The sequence below is a fragment of the Canis lupus genome, unplaced genomic scaffold (genome assembly GCF_011100685.1).
Source record: "Canis lupus familiaris isolate Mischka breed German Shepherd unplaced genomic scaffold, alternate assembly UU_Cfam_GSD_1.0 chrUn_S47H206, whole genome shotgun sequence".
Lineage (NCBI taxonomy): Eukaryota > Metazoa > Chordata > Mammalia > Carnivora > Canidae > Canis > Canis lupus.
Genome location: NW_023331413.1, coordinates 32,167 through 47,608, shown reverse-complemented (window position 1 = coordinate 47,608; position 15,442 = coordinate 32,167). Strand labels below are relative to the sequence as shown.

The window sequence follows — 15,442 nt, the reverse complement described above, 5'->3', positions numbered from 1 at the left end:
TCCCCGTCTCGTGCCTGGTCATCGGGGAAAGGCTCCCAGTGTTTCCCCATTGGGAATGAGAATTTGCGCGGGCTTTTCGTAGATGGCTTTGAAGATGCTGAGGGACGTTCCCTCTATCCCGGTACTCTGAAGCGTTTGGATCAGGAATGGATGCTGTGTTTTGTCAAATGCTTCTTCCTCTGCGTCTCTTGAGAGGATCATCTGGTTCTTGTTTTCTCTCTTGCAGATCTGATGAAGCACCTTGAGTGCTTTCTGAGTGCTGAAGAAGCCTTGCACCCCGGGGATAAAGCCCACCGGGTCATCGTGAGTAACTTGTTAATAATGTCCTGTTGGATCCCGTTGGCTCATAGCTTGTGGAGGTGTGCATCCGTGTTCATCAGGGACATCGGTCCAGAATTCTCCCTTTGGGTGGGGGGGGTCTTGGGTTTTGGAGTTAAGGTGACGCTGGCCTCCAAGAACGAGTTTGGAAGTATTCCATTTCTTTCTATCTTTCGGAGCAGCTTTGGTAGCACAGGTATGATTTCTTCTTGAAGCGTTTGATAGAATTCCCCTAGGAAGCCATCTGGCCCCGGACGTTTGTGTCTCGGGAGGTTTGTGTGTTTCTTTATAGGTGTGTTTCTTATTTCCTATTGGGGTTCATTTTGCCAACATAGAGCATAACCCCCCAGGGCTCATCCCATCAAGTGCCCCGCTCCGTGCCCGTTGCCCAGTCACCCGCACCCCCACCCTCCTCCCTTTCTTCCACCCCTTGTTCATTTCCCAGGGTTAGGAGTCTCTCCTGTTCGGTCTACCTTTCTGCTATCTGCCACTCATTTTTTTCTCCTTTCCCCCTCTCCCCTTTCACTATTGTTTTCATCCTCCCCAGAAGAATGAGACCATATGATGTTTGTCCTTCGCGATTGTCTTCTTTCCCTCAGCCTTAATACCCTCCGGTTCCATCCAGGTCGAAGCAAATGGTAGGTGTTCGTCGTTTCTAACGGCTGAGTAATCTTCCATTGTGTACAGAGACCACTCACCCTCCTTATCCATTCATCTTTCGATGGACACCGAGGCTCCTTCCACAGAGTGACTATCATGGATGTTGCCGCTCGAAACCTCGGGGTGCAGGTGTCCCAGCATTTACCTGCATCTGTATCATTGGGGTACATCTCCACCAGTGCACCCCCATGCTGGATCACAGTGTAGATCCGTTGTTACCTCTCTGAGGCACCTGCACACGGCTTTCCAGGCGTGGCTGCACCAGGTCACATTCCCACCAGCAGTGCAAGAGGGTTCCCCTTTCGCCACATCATCACTGACATTCGCTGCTTCCTGTCTTGTTAACGTTCACCGCGGTCACTGGTGCGTCAGGTGGGATCTCGTTGTGCTTTTGACCTGTATTTCCCTGACGGCCAGTGATGCGGTGCATTGTCTCATGTGCTTGTCTGTCACGCCTACGTCTTCCTCTGTGACATTTCCGTTCACGTCTCTTGCCCGTCTACCAGATTGGATCCTTGGTCTCTTTGCTGTGGAGTTACAGAAGTTCTTCAGAGATCTTGGATACTGGCCCTTTTACCTGACAGGGTCATTTGGCACATAACTTCTCCCATTCTGTGCGTTGGCTTTAAGTTTTTGAGTGTTTCTTTTGCTGAGGCGGAAGCTGCTCATCTTGTTGAAGTCCCAGCGATCAATTTTTGCTCTTGTTTCTCTGGCCTTCATGGCTGATGTAATTTGCACGAAGTTGCTGTGGACCAAGATCAAGAATGGTGTGTTGCCTGTGTTGTCCCCTAGGATTTGATGGAATCTTGTCCTTGCATTTAGATCCTTCATCCATTTGAGTTTATCCTTGTGTATGGTGTGAGAGGAATGATCCAGTTTCATTTCTTCTGCGTGTGGCTGTCCAGTGTTTCCAGCAGCATTCTACTGAAGAGATTGTCTTTTTTTGTTCCCCTGCAAGGTCTTTGCTGCCTGGCCGAATATTAGTTACCCATAGAGTTGAGGGTCCACCTCTGGATGCTCTCTTCTGTTCCATTGATCGGTATGCCTGTCTTTGTGCCAGTATCACACTGTCTTGCCGGTAACAGCTTCGTGGCACACGTGAAATCCAGCATTGTGCTGCCCCCGCAGTGGTTTCTTGGCTACTCTTCCTGTGGCCGTTCGGGGTCTTTTCGGATTCCACACCAGTCTTCAGATGACTTGCTCCAGCTCTCTGAAGAGAGTCCGTGGTATTTCTGACAGGGATTGCATTAGTTGTGTCGATTGCCCTGGGTCACATTGACATTTTCCCGAATATTAATTCTTCCAATCCAGCATCATGGAACCTTTTCCATCTCTTTGTTTCTTCCTCAGTTTCCTTCAGACTTGTTCTGCAGTGTTTCGGGTAGAGACCCTTTACACACCTTTGGTTAGGGTTCTTCCTAGGTAGCTCATGCTTTTTTGGGGGTGCTGCAGTTGTATAATTGGGGTTGACCCTTTCCTCGATGTCCCTTTCCTTCGGTCTCCTTGTTCGCATGTAGAAAGGCCACTAGTTTCTGGGCCCCACGTTTGTATCCTGCCGCACTGCCCGAACTTGCTGTAGGGAGTTTGAGCAATCATGTGGTGGAGTCTTTTGGGTTTTCTAGGTACAATATAATGTCATTGGCGAAGAGGGAGATGTTGACTTCTTCTTTGCCAGTTTCAATGCCTTTTGTTTCGTTTTGTTGCCTGACTGCTGAGGCCATGACGTCTCGTACTATGCTGAGAATAGCAGTGGTGAGAGTGACATCCCAGTCTCGTGCCTGTTCTTCAGGGCAAGGCTTCCGGTGTTTCCTCCCCCATTGCGAATGATAATTTGCCACGGGCTTTTCGGAGATGGCTTGGAAGATGCTGAGAGACGTTTCCTGTATCTCTGTACTCTGATGCGTTGGATCGGGCATGGATTCCGTATTTTGTCAAATGCTTCCTCTGCGTCACTTGAGAGGATCATCTGGTTCTTGTTTTCTCTCTTGCAGATCTGAAGAAGCACATGGAGTGCTCTCCGAGTGCTGAAGCAGCCTTGCACCCCGGGGATAAACCCCACTGGGTCATGGTGAGTAACTTCTTAATATGTCCCGTTGCAACCTGTTGGGTCGTATCTTGTGGAGAAGGTGTGCATCCGCGTTCATCAGGGACATCGGTCCAGGATTCTTCTTTTTGGTGGGGTCTTGGGTTCTGGAGTTAAGGTGACCCCGGCCTCCAAGAACGGGGTTGGAAGTGTTCCATCTCTTTCTATCTTTCGGAGCAGCTTTAGTAGCATAGGTATGCTTTCATCTTGAAGCATTGGATAGAATTCCCCTGGTAAGCCTACTGGCCCTGGACTTTTGTGTCTCGGGAAGTTTGTGAGTTTATCGGTTTATTTATTATTGGAGTTCGTTTTACCAACATAGAGAGTAACCCCCCCAGTGCTAATCCATCAAGTTCCCCCCTCGGTGCCCGTCGCCCAGTCACCCGCCACCCCCCCGCCCTCCTCTCTTTCTTCCACCCCCTTGTTCGTTTCCCAGGGTTAGGAGTCTCTCCTATTCTGCCCTCTCTGCCATCTCCCACTCATTTTTCTCTCTCCTTTCACCCTCTATTCCCTTTCACTATTTTTGTCATACTCCCAAAAAGAATGAGACCATATAATGTTTGTCCTTCACCTATTGCCTTCTTCCCTCAGCCGTAACACCCTCTGGTTCCATCCATGTCGAAGCAAATGGTGGGTGTTTGTCATTCCTAACGGCTGAGTAATCTTGCATTTTGTACAGAGACCACACACCCTCCATATCCATTCATCTTTGATGGACACCGAGACCCCTTCGCAGTGTGGCTATCGTGGCTCTGAACCTAAGGGTGCGGGTGTCCCAGCGTTTCATTGCATCTGCGTCTTTGAGGTAAATCCCCAGCAGTGCAATTGCTGGGTCGTACGGAGGTCTATTTTTAACTCTGAGGATTCTCCATACAGTTTTCCAGAGTGGCTGCACCAGTTCACATTCCCACCAACAGTGTAAGAGGGTTCCCTTTTCTCTGCATCCTCTCCAACATTTGTAGTTTCCTGCCTTGTTAATTTTGCCCATTCTCACTGGTGTGAGGAGATATCTCATTGTGGTTTTGATTTGTGTTTCCCTGATGGCAAGTGATGTAGAGCATTTTCTCGTGGGTGTTGGCCATGTCTATGTCTTCCTCTGTGAGATTTCTGTTCTTTTGCCCATTTCATGATTGGCTTGTTTGTTTCTTTGGTGCTGATATTAATAAGTTCTTTATAGATCTTGGAAACTAGCCCTTTATCTGATATGTCACTTGCAAAATCACATTGATAGTTTATGAGTGTTGAACCAGCCTTGTGTCCTGGGAATAAATCCTACTCAGTCATGGTGAATAATTTTCTTATGTACTGTTGAATCCTATTGGCTAGTATCTTGTTGAGAATTTTTGCATCCATGTTCATCAGGGATATTAGTCTATAATTCTCCTTTTTGGTGGGCTCTTTGTCTGGTTTTGGAATTAAGGTGATGCTGGCCTCAAGAACGAATTTGGAAGTACTCCATCTCTTTCTATCTTTCCAAACAGCTTTAGGAGAATAGGTATGGTTTCTTCTTTAAACGTTTGATAGAATTCCCCTGGGAAGCCATCATGCCCTGGACTTTTGTGTCTTGGGAGGTTTTTGATGACTGCTTCAATTTCCTCCCTGGTTATTGGCCTGTTTAGGTTTTCTATTTCTTCCTGATACAGTTTTGGTAATTTGTGGCTTTCCAGAAATGCGTCCATTTCTTCTAGATTGCCTAATTTATTGGCGTATAGCTGTTGATAATATGTTTTTAAAATCGTTTGTATTTCCTTGGTGTTGGTAGTGATCTCTCCTTTCTCATTCATGATTTTATTAATTTGAGTCTTCTCTCTCTTCTTTTTAATAAGGCTGGCTAATGGTTTATCTATCTTATTAATTCTTTCAAAGAAACCAACTCCTGGTTTTGTTGATCTCTTCCACAGTTCTTCTAGTCTCGATTTCATGAGTTCTGCGCGAATCTTTATTAACTCTCTCTTCTGCTGGGTGTAGGATCTATTTGCTGTTTTTTCTCTAGCTCCTTTATGTGTAAGGTTAGCGTTTGTATTTGAGATCTTTCTAGTTGTTGAATGGATGCTTGTATTGCAATGCATTAACCCCTTAGGACTACTTTTGCTGCATCCCAAAGATTTTGAAAGGTTACATCTTCATTCTCATTAGTTTCCATGAATCTTTTAATTCTTCCTTAATTCCTGGTTGACCCTTTCATCTTTATTCAGGATGGTCCTTAACCTCCACGTGTTTGAGGTCCTTCCAAACTTCTTGTTGTGATTTAGTTCTAATATCAAGGCATTATTGGTCTGAGAATATGCAGGGGACGATCCCAATCTTTTGGTATTGTTCAGACCCGATTGTGACCCAGTATGTGGTCTATTCTGGAGAAAGTTCCATGTGCACTTGGAAGGAGGTGTGTTCAGTCGAGTTTGGATGTAAAGTTCTGGAGATATCTGTGAAATCCATCTGGTCCAATGTATCATTTAAAGCTCTTGTTTCTTTGGAGACGTTGTGTTTAGAAGACCTATCGAGAGTAGAAAGAGCTACATGAAGTCACCAAGTATAAGTGTATTATTATCTAAGTATGTCTTAACTTTGGTTATTAATTGGTTGATATATTTGGCAGCTCCCACATTCTGGGCATATATATTGAGAATTGTTAAGTCCTCTTGTTGGATAGATCCTTTAAGTATGATATAAGTGTCCCTCTTCATCTCTCACTACAGTCTTCGGGGTAAGTTTTAGTTTATCTGATATAAAGATGGCTACCCCTGCTTTCTTCGAGGACCATTTGAATGGTATATGGTTCCCCAACCTTTTATTTGCAGGCTGTAGGTGTCCTTCTGTCTGAAATGAGTCTCTTATAGACAGCAAATTGATGGGTCCTGCTTTTTTTATCCGGTCTGAAACCCTGCACCTTTTGATGGGGTCATTAAGCCCATTCACGTTCAGAGTTACTATTGAAAGCTAGGAGTTTAGTGTCATCATGATATCTATTCAGTCCCTTGTTTTTGTGGACTGTTCCACTGAACTCTTCTAAAGGGGAATTTTAAGAGTCCCCCTTAAAATTTCTTGCAGAGCTGGTTTGGAGGTCACATATTCTGTCAGTTCCTGCATGTCTTGGAAGCTCTTTATCTCTCCTTCCAAGTTGAATGAGAGCCTTGCTGGATAAAGTATTCTTGGTTGCATGTTTTTTCTCATTTAGGACCCTGAATATATCCTGCCACCCCTGTGTCCTGCCAGGTTCTCTGTGGAGAGGTCTGCTGTCACCCTAATACTCCTCCCCATAAAATCAGGGATTTCTTATCTCCTGATGCTTTAAGGATCTTCTCTTTATCTTTGGAATTTGCAAGCTTCACCATTAAATGTCGAGGAGTTGAAACATTTTTTATTGATTTTAGGGGGTGCGGATCACTCTATCTCCTGGATCTGAATGCCTGTTTCCCTTCCCAGATTAAAAGCTTTCAGCTAGGATTTGTTCAAATACATATTCTGGCCCCTCTGTCCTTTTCGGCACCCTCGGGAACCCCAATAAATGTTAGGTTTTCTTCCTCAGGCTGTCATTTATTTCCCGTAATCTATCCTCATGGTCTTTTAATTGTTTGTCTCTTTTTTCCTCAGTTCCCTCTTTGCCATCATCTTGTCTTCTATGTCATCCACTCGTTCTTCCACCTCGTGAACCCTCGTTGTGAGGACTTGTAGTTTGGATCGCATCTCATTCAATTGATTTTTAATTTCTGCCTGATTAGCTCTAAATTCTGCAGTCACAAAGTCTCTTGAGTCCTTCATGCTTTTTCTAGAGCCACCAGTAGCTGTATAATAGTGCTTCTGAATTGGCTTTCTGAGATTGAATCGTAATCCATATTTGTACCTTTGTGGGAGAGAGGACTGTTTCTGATTCTTTCTTTTGAGGTGAGGGTTTTCCTTTTAGTCATTTTGCTCAGTGCAGAGCGGCCAAAAACAAGTTGTATTGGGAAAAGGAGAAAAAGAGAGGATAGAAAGAAGGAAAGAAATGAGAAAAAGAAAAAAGGAAGGAAAAAAAAGAGAAGAAAGAAAGGAAAATAAAGGATGGGGAAAGCAAACAGAAATCAAAAAGAAAAAAAAAAAAACACACGGGGGAGTATCTTCTGATTCTGTATACTTTAAGTCCCTTGACTTCCCCTGGAACTTGTGTGTCTAGCTAGTCTTCTGGGGGAGGGGCCTGTTGTGCTGATTTTCAGTTAGCACTTGGGGATCTGCTCTCCCCCTTCCTGGTTCAGGGCTCAGTGGGGGTTGTTTACCCCGTGAGGCCCCAGGAGGGACAACCACAGTGGCAGTGGCTGGCTCTGGAGCCCTGGATTCAGCTTCCGCAGTAACTCGGGATCTCTCGGACTGCAGGGGCCTGGATGCTCCGGGGGCGGGGCCACTGATCTCCTCAGCTCGGGGCAGAAGCATCCTTGCTCTCCTGGGCCCTCCTGGCCTCTGCCTGTCCTGGGGGGAGGTTGGATCCTAGGCTGTGTCCCCAGAGCCCTGTGCTCCCGGGCCTGTGCTGTTGGATTCGCGCTCCTGGCCGCGAAGACCCTCTCTGCGGAACCACCACCTGAGACCCACAGAGCTGCTCCCGGGCCATACGGCCCCCTCCACGTGGAGCCTCTACCTCTGCTAGAGCTGCCTCTGAGCTGCTCTCGGGTCCCTGCAGCCCCCTCTCTCCGGAGCCTCTGCTGGAGCCCCTCCGAGCTGCTCTGGGGTCCCGCCATGCACACGCTGCAGCCCTTAGGGAGCTGGGTGCACTTTCCTGGGGGCGCAGGTGTCTGTTAGTGTCCCAGGGAGCCTGAGGGCATCCCCCGCCTTCCTGGGGTCCTGCTCTACTCCCTGCGAGCATCTTTCTGCTTGGGAAGATTGGTTAAGCTCCTGCTTCTCTCCCGGACGGGCTCTCCTGTCCTGGGGACACTCGCCCTGGCCTTAGCCCAGCTCCTTGCGGGGCCTCTCCCCCTTGGAGGCCTTTTGTTTCTTTATTTCTTTTTCCCCCGTCTTCCTACCTTGATAGAAGCATGAACTCTTCTTACTGTAGCATTCCAGCTGTTCTCTCTTTAAATCTCAGGCTGAATTCATAGATTTTCAGGATGATTTGAATGTTATCTAGGTAATTTGGTGGGAACAGGTGATTTGGGGGACCCTACTCTTCCACCTTCTTGCCCCTCCCTCAAAACGGTAGGGTCTTATTAACACCATCTTTTATTTTATTATTTTTTAAATATTTTATTTATTCATGAGAGACACACACAGAGAGAGAGAGAGAGAGAGAGAGAGAGGCAGAGACACAGGCAGAGGAAGAAGCAGGAGCCATGCAGGGAGCCTGATGTGGGATTTAATCCCGGGACTCCAGGATCATGTCCAGGGCTGAAGGCAGGTGGTAGACCATTGAGCAACCCAGGGATTCCCCATACTACCTTTTAAAATGAATTATAAGCAGAGCTCTGATTAGTGATAATGTTCGTGTTTCTTCCTCCTGAAACAACTACTGCCATTGGGTCGGTAACCACAAAAATGTATAAAGAAATGAAGTACATTTTAATCTGAGAGAAGATACTACCATAGAGTTTCTCGGGGAGTATATTTCATGGATTTACTCAACAAATGCATTTTGAATGGCTACTAGAGAGCTCCTTTTTAGGAATAAAGGATACAGAAAGGAGCAAAACAGATGAATAGCCTGTCCTCATGAAATTTATGTTCTAATAAGACCATGAACATATAATATATATATATGGGAATATATATATATATATATATATATATTCTCATATATACATAATACATATATAGAGAGAGATCTAAATATATAGTAAAATATATAAAATGTTAGTAGTAATATGTGTTACAAAGATGAAGAAAAGAGTATTGGGAATTTAGAGAGAATGTGTTTGCAATTTTAAATATGGTGGTTAGGGAAAATCTCATTAATGTCACTAAGAAGACATTTCCGTAAAGATCTAAAGGAACTAAGGGAGCTAGTGATGATGCTATCTGGGGGAATAGCATTCCAGGCTGAGAATGTCAAATATATCGGCTCTGAAGTGAGAGTATACCACGCATGGTTACAGAACAGTAAAAGAGGATGATTGGACTTTTGTGTGGTGTGGTGAGTGAAAAAGGTGAGTGGTAGCAAGAAACACTAAAGTAATTAGGTTGCATGACATTGTAGAGGATCATATACCATTTTAGGACTTTGGATTTTACTTTTAACAGAGAAATAAGATCTAACTTACAGACCCATTTTGACTGCTGTGCAGTGAAGATTGAAGAGGAGGAAAGATTAAGATCAAAAGATCAGTTGGAAAGCTGTCTAAGTAATCCAGATGAGAGGTTATGGCAATTTGGACCTGAGGGATAGTTGTGGGCTTGAAAGGCTCTGTTTAGATTCTAGATATATTTTTGAAGATGGAACTAAGGATTTGCTGATGAATTAGATGTAATGAGGAGGAAGAAGGGTAAAGAACTCTACAATTTTTGTACGGAGGGCTTGGAAGGATGTGGTTGTTATTGAAACAGGAAAGGCAGGTCATTTCTGTTGTTTTTGTTGGAAGGAGTATAGAAGATACTGGACTCAGTTTTGAACATACTAAATTTGAGACGTCATATATATATATATATATCCAAGTCTATTATATATATATGAATGTGAAGGTAAAGGTTAAAGCTAGAGACATGATTTTGGAAGAGAATGTGGCATCTAAAGCCATGAGACTGGATGTAGTTATCAGGTATAGATAAATTTAAGGACTGAGAAGTGTTTCAAGGGCATTTTAATATTAAGAGGTCAGGGAGAAGAGGAAAAAGTAGATTGAGAAAGAGGAGGGCCATGGCTTGCATCGTTCCTATCACCTTCTGCATCATCCATAAGTCTGAGAAGTTGTGGCATAGCCTCTTGAAGGCCTTGCTGAGGGGCCAGCTCAGAGCTGACATCTGAGGAGGGAGAGGAGCTGTTCTTCAGGATGCAGTCAAGGGTCTCTGCTCATCATCACTCCCACTGACTCTCTTAGGGGGAATTTATGCTTCCGTCTCTACTACTTTAGGCTTCATGGTCCAGCAGTCTTGTTTCCTAAGAGGACATAATTCTAATAGAAGATAAAATAAAGGTCTCGATAAACTTAAAGCTATGGCTGATGCTCTTGAAGTTTGGATTCTTTGTATCAGCAGGATCAGCAGCTGAAGGAAGTACTCATCATGACATCAGACAGCAGAAAAACCAGGATGGTATGGTGTTGTGATTCAATTGAATGTAGGGGTTCAATCAGGAGGAAGTTATCAACCACCAAATACTTACTTGTTATATCAGGGAAATGTAGCCTGAGAAGTTCACCCTGGACTTGGTAAAATGGAAGTTGCTGAGGGTCTTGCTAAGAGTAGTTTCAGTAGAATGGTAGATGGAAAATTCAATTTAATTTAATTTTATTGCATTCATGAAAAGGTGAAAGAAAAATCAGAGAAGGAGTAGGGACAATTCTTTAGAAGCCTCTACTCTAGAAAAGAAATAAATAGGTCACTTGAGGGAATAATGGGGTTGTGGTTGGAGGGAGACAGATGGAATCAAAATGGTAAAAGCATACTAATGAGAGATCATGTAAGGACAGAATAAATGCTGAGGACAGATTAGCTGAAGCAGCTTTCTTAGGTAAAAAAGGAGGAATGGGATTTAGTGTTCCAATGGAAAGATTGTCCACAGGAGCACCAACAGTTCATCCATAGTCAGAGGAGAGAAGGCAGAGAATATGGGCACAAGTGAATGCAGAGCCATACCTAAAGGGAGGGCTGTAGGGAGTTCTGCGGCAAATTCTCAGTTAAATAGGTGGCAAGGTCATCAAGTGAGAGAGGATTGCAGTTGGGGATTTGAAGAAATCCAGCACTCTAGGCTGAGAACTTTTGGGGCTTTTTTCCCCTACTCTTTCATACTTGATTTTCAATTTATTGTGGAATTCTATGCCAAAGACATGGAGAAGCCAAGCATCATTCATTACCTACGTCACTACCCTCGCTGGTTCCAGTTGCACCATTCCCTTCTTGGATTATTGCAGTCATTTCCCAATCAGTGTCTTGCTTTCACCCTTGGTTTCCCTATGGTCCATCCAGAAAAACAGCCAGTGAGACTTTTTAAAAACATGTGAGATGACATCCTTCTTCTGCTCAAAGCCTCGGCAGCTTCCCTTCATTCTCAGAATGTAAGCCCAAACCTTAGCATGAATTTACAAGGACTTACATGGTTTTAGCCACTGCTTCGTCTGGGACATCATTTCCAATCACTCTACCTGTTGCTCACTGGACTCTAGTGTTTCTGGAACATGCCTGATGTGTTCCTCCCTTTGGGCATCTGCCCTGCCCAATCCTGTGCCTAGAAAGCACTCCCACAGATGCTTGCATGACTAGGCACCTGGCCTACTTACCAAAATTTGCAAATAACACCCTTTCAAAAGCACATGTTCCTTTTCCTCCTTTCTTTTCGTAATATTTGAAGCTTCCTAATATATTAAATCACTTACTCATTTTAAAAATTTCTTCCCATGTTAGAATATTAACTCTACGAGGGCGTAGATTTTTGTGTTACTTCTGGCTATACCACAGTTCTTAGAACAGTACCTGAAATTTAGGGAGCACTCAATAAATATTTTTTGAGTGAATGGATTAAGGAATGCAGCAGGATTAATTGACAGTGTTAAGGGCCCACTTGAGACTAGCAATCACACATTAAACCTCCACAACAGGGTTGTGTTGGTAGGATTAATTGATAAGATGCTTGGGGTTAGTGAAGGGGTTAGGAAGTCTTGAGCTAATTCCAAAGGCCTTGCAGGAATAACAAAAGCAATCATGGATAAATTAATTGCCTTATGAGTGTGGGTGTGGTTAACTTCTGAGATTTTCTTTTGCTCTGTATAGGTTTGGGGCTAGTGCCAAATTGCTTCTGAAGATAGCTTATTGATTTGAAGCTGTTGCAAATTATTAGCCTTTCTGGAACTTCTTAATGTGCTCATCTGCCTCTGAGTGAAATCAGCTGTTGGCAAATATTTTGCCAGAGTAGAAAGTTTTAAAGACTTTCGTATTGGAATATTCTGAAAACAAAACAGAACAATCATTTATTGCTCTAAAAAAACAACCTTTGTACTTTGTGTGTGTGTGTGTGTGTGTGTGTTTCATTTATGCTCCAATATTGAAAACACTATAGAGCCCATGGAATGTGTGTGTGTGTGTTTCATTTATGCTCCAATATTGAAAACACTATAGAGCCCAGGGAATGGTTCCCTTAATACCATGTAGGGAGTTTCTGTACAGTCTCACTTCCTGGACATCAAGCTGACTGGATGACTCTATGGTGTCACTGTTGTCTACACTTCATTATATTCAAGAAAAAAAAAGATGAGTTCGGTTTAGACTATATATAGAATGAGGATATGATAGTACTTTCAGGTATAAATTTCAATACATTTTCTTTCTTTAAGAAAAGCAGATACATTTATTTCTCCTCTTCAACTCTCTCCTCTCTCTTTTACACACACACACACACACAGAGAGTCATAACCACAAACTTTGCATTTTTCAGATGATTAGAAAATGTAGCTGGAGCAATTTGGACATCTTAACTCTCTTCAAGGTTGTTTGGCAGAGTGGGATGTGTGTGTAATTCCCTCATAGTCAACCAGCAGACATAGAATCCTGGGGGTGATATGATGGAGGTAAACATTTGCTAAATGTTGGCCCATCCCTTTAAAAATTAGCTTTTTCCATTAAGTTAAAGTGTTAATTATAATAAAGTGATCTATCCTAAAATTGAAAAATGTCATAGCAGAGAGTCAAATAACTCATTAATTCCTTCAACTTTAGGCACCAGATGATATAACCAACAATATTTATTTTAAAAAAATCTTTCAAATAATGTAGTTTTATTTAAAAAAAGATTTTATTTATTTGAGAGAGAGAGTGTGTGTGTGTGTGTGTGTGTGTGTGCACTCACTGAGGTGGGGGGCAAAGGGAGAGGGAGAAGAGAATCTCTTAAGCAGACTCTATGCTGAGGAAGAAGCCCAATGTGGGGCTCAATCCCAGAACCCTGAAATCATGATCTGAGCTGAAACCAAGAATCAGCCACTTAACCGACTGCACTACCCAGGCACACCTGAAATAATGTAGTTTTAAAAACGAAGCACTAAATTAAAAAAAATTAAATAGAATTACTTTTGGGGATGTTATTTTGTGGAAGATAGCATGATGTCATTTTTAATCACAGAAAAGATTTTTTTCTCCTGCTGTTCATTTTAGTGGAGAGAAAATTAATTTATAATCCCTTCGCTGGTCTTTGTTTTCATTAATTTAATTTCCTTTACATGTTGAGATCAGAGATGCTGAAAGAGATGTCAGTGACATCATCTTTAGTTGTGAAACCAGCCCAGTGGGGGCTTTGTTTTTGTTTTAATTTAAAGAGAATTGTTGTAACAATTTTCCTGCACTAAATAATAGACTCTAGAAAATAAAGCAGAAATAGCATAATAAAGAAAAATAAAAGACAAATCTTAGGAAAAGATCATTTTAGAAACAATAGCTTTAGCTGTGGCATTGTTTTTTTACATGAATAGAAGTTGAATAGCCATCCTCAGGTAGTAATTCTTGGTATTCAGTTGTGTGAGAATCACCTGCACATTCGGGCAATGTGGAGGTTCTTTTGCCATTCTGGCAGAGGTTAGGATTCAGTGGGTATGGGATGTGGCCCAGGGATCTGCATTTTCACAATGATTCCAGATGATTCTCATTCAAGTGATCAGTGTTTGATAACGGTGTTCTAAATGGTAAAGTTTTCTTTTTTTTCTGTTCTTTCCAGCTAGGCCATTAGGGTATCCTCACCTTCTAGCCTGATACTAACCAGGTTTTTTTTTTTTCAAAGAAACACGAGGAGCAGAGACAAATAAGCAATCTTTTTCTGTCAAGGCTCAAATGACAAATGTCTGGTTCGTGGAACATCTTACTGTGAATAACTTTAGTTCATCTTATAAATGTGTTGTGTTCTCGTCGATAAATCTATACTGAAAGGTCAGGGGAGAGCAAGAGAACAAGAGGGCACTGGGTCCTTGAGGGCTGCGATGTTAGGAAAGGAGGAAGGACACAGGAAGAGAAGCCTGGGAACTAAAGAAACCTTCAAAGGCTTTACAAGCAAGCACAAATTGTATATTCAATATTCACTTAGGCAGGGGGTAAATAAAAGGTCCTCACTGAAGTATTTCTGGTCTCATAGCTGCTACAAACAGACTTTTCAAATTTTATGATTTCTTTGCTCATTGTGGTTGGTATTGTGTAAATTTGTATGACTTTACATAAAGTCTTCTCTTTGTATAAAGGAGTTTTGGTCTCAGATAATTCATTAATTTAGGCTTCTTTGGATATACAACATACAAATAAATAAGAACCTGCCTACAGATTTCCTTCCTCCTTTCTTTCTCTCCCTCCCTTTCCTCTCAGTCTTCCTCCTCCTCCTTTCCCACCCTCTTCCTCCTCCTCTTGTCCTTCTCCATCATCTCCCCTCCCTTCCTCCTCCTCCTCCTCCTCCTCCTCCTCCTTCTTCTGCTGCTGTTTCTACTTCTGCTTCTCCTTCTTCTCCTCCTTCTCTTCTCTCCCTCCCTCCTTCTCATACACACACACATTCAAGACATGTTTAATTAAGTAGTTTGCTTATTTCTGGCTTAGTAGTGAAAATTGGGCATCACTTTATGCTTTGTTATAATTGGTGAAAGACTCTGATTTCAGCATTTCTATAGAGGGAAAGAATTAGGTTGTTTCAAGGTGTTAGGAATAATACTATTGCAAATGGAGGCATGAAATCAGAATGAATAATTTAGCATTGGCAGAAGAGGAATTTTTCATTCTGATTTCATATGCAGAAAAGGGAAGTTGGAAATCAAAAGAAATATTGAATAGAGTGCCCAAACTTTTTTTACAAAGGTGAGTTGGTTAAAAAATAGAGTGATATGCAATATTCCATCTTTCTGGTTTCATTTAGTATCCCATCCACTCTGAGCTTTTGAAAATTTAAACATCAACAAATGGCTTTATGACTTCAGTTTGAGAAGTGCTAGCAGGGATTGATTTGGTGTATAAATCTTGCCAAAATGTTCTGAGATCCTCTCTTTTGGCAGAAAGAACAATAGATGCAGGAATCTGATTGGGTATAATTGAAATCTGACTCCACTGTGATCGATGAGGGGGAAATATTCTTTCTATAAATTTTTTTAAAGATTTTATTTATTCATAGGGACACAGAGGGAGAATGAGAGGCAGAGAGAGAAGCAGGCTCCATTCAGGGAGCCTGACGTGGGACTCGATCCAGGGTCTCCAGGATCACTCCCTGGGCTGCAGGCGGAGCTAAACCGCTGCACCACTGGGGCTGCCCCTCTTTCT

At 42.8% G+C, this 15,442-nt stretch overlaps 1 long non-coding RNA gene across 1 annotated transcript; it reads left to right on the top strand.

Moving 5' to 3' along the window:
• The first annotated feature begins 216 nt into the window (after positions 1 to 216).
• LOC119879243 lies at positions 217 to 14,499 on the top strand. Its single transcript, XR_005387399.1, has 3 exons — positions 217 to 303; positions 2,970 to 3,046; positions 13,935 to 14,499. It is a non-coding gene; the product is annotated as an uncharacterized LOC119879243 (long non-coding RNA).
• Positions 14,500 to 15,442: the final 943 nt, after the last annotated feature.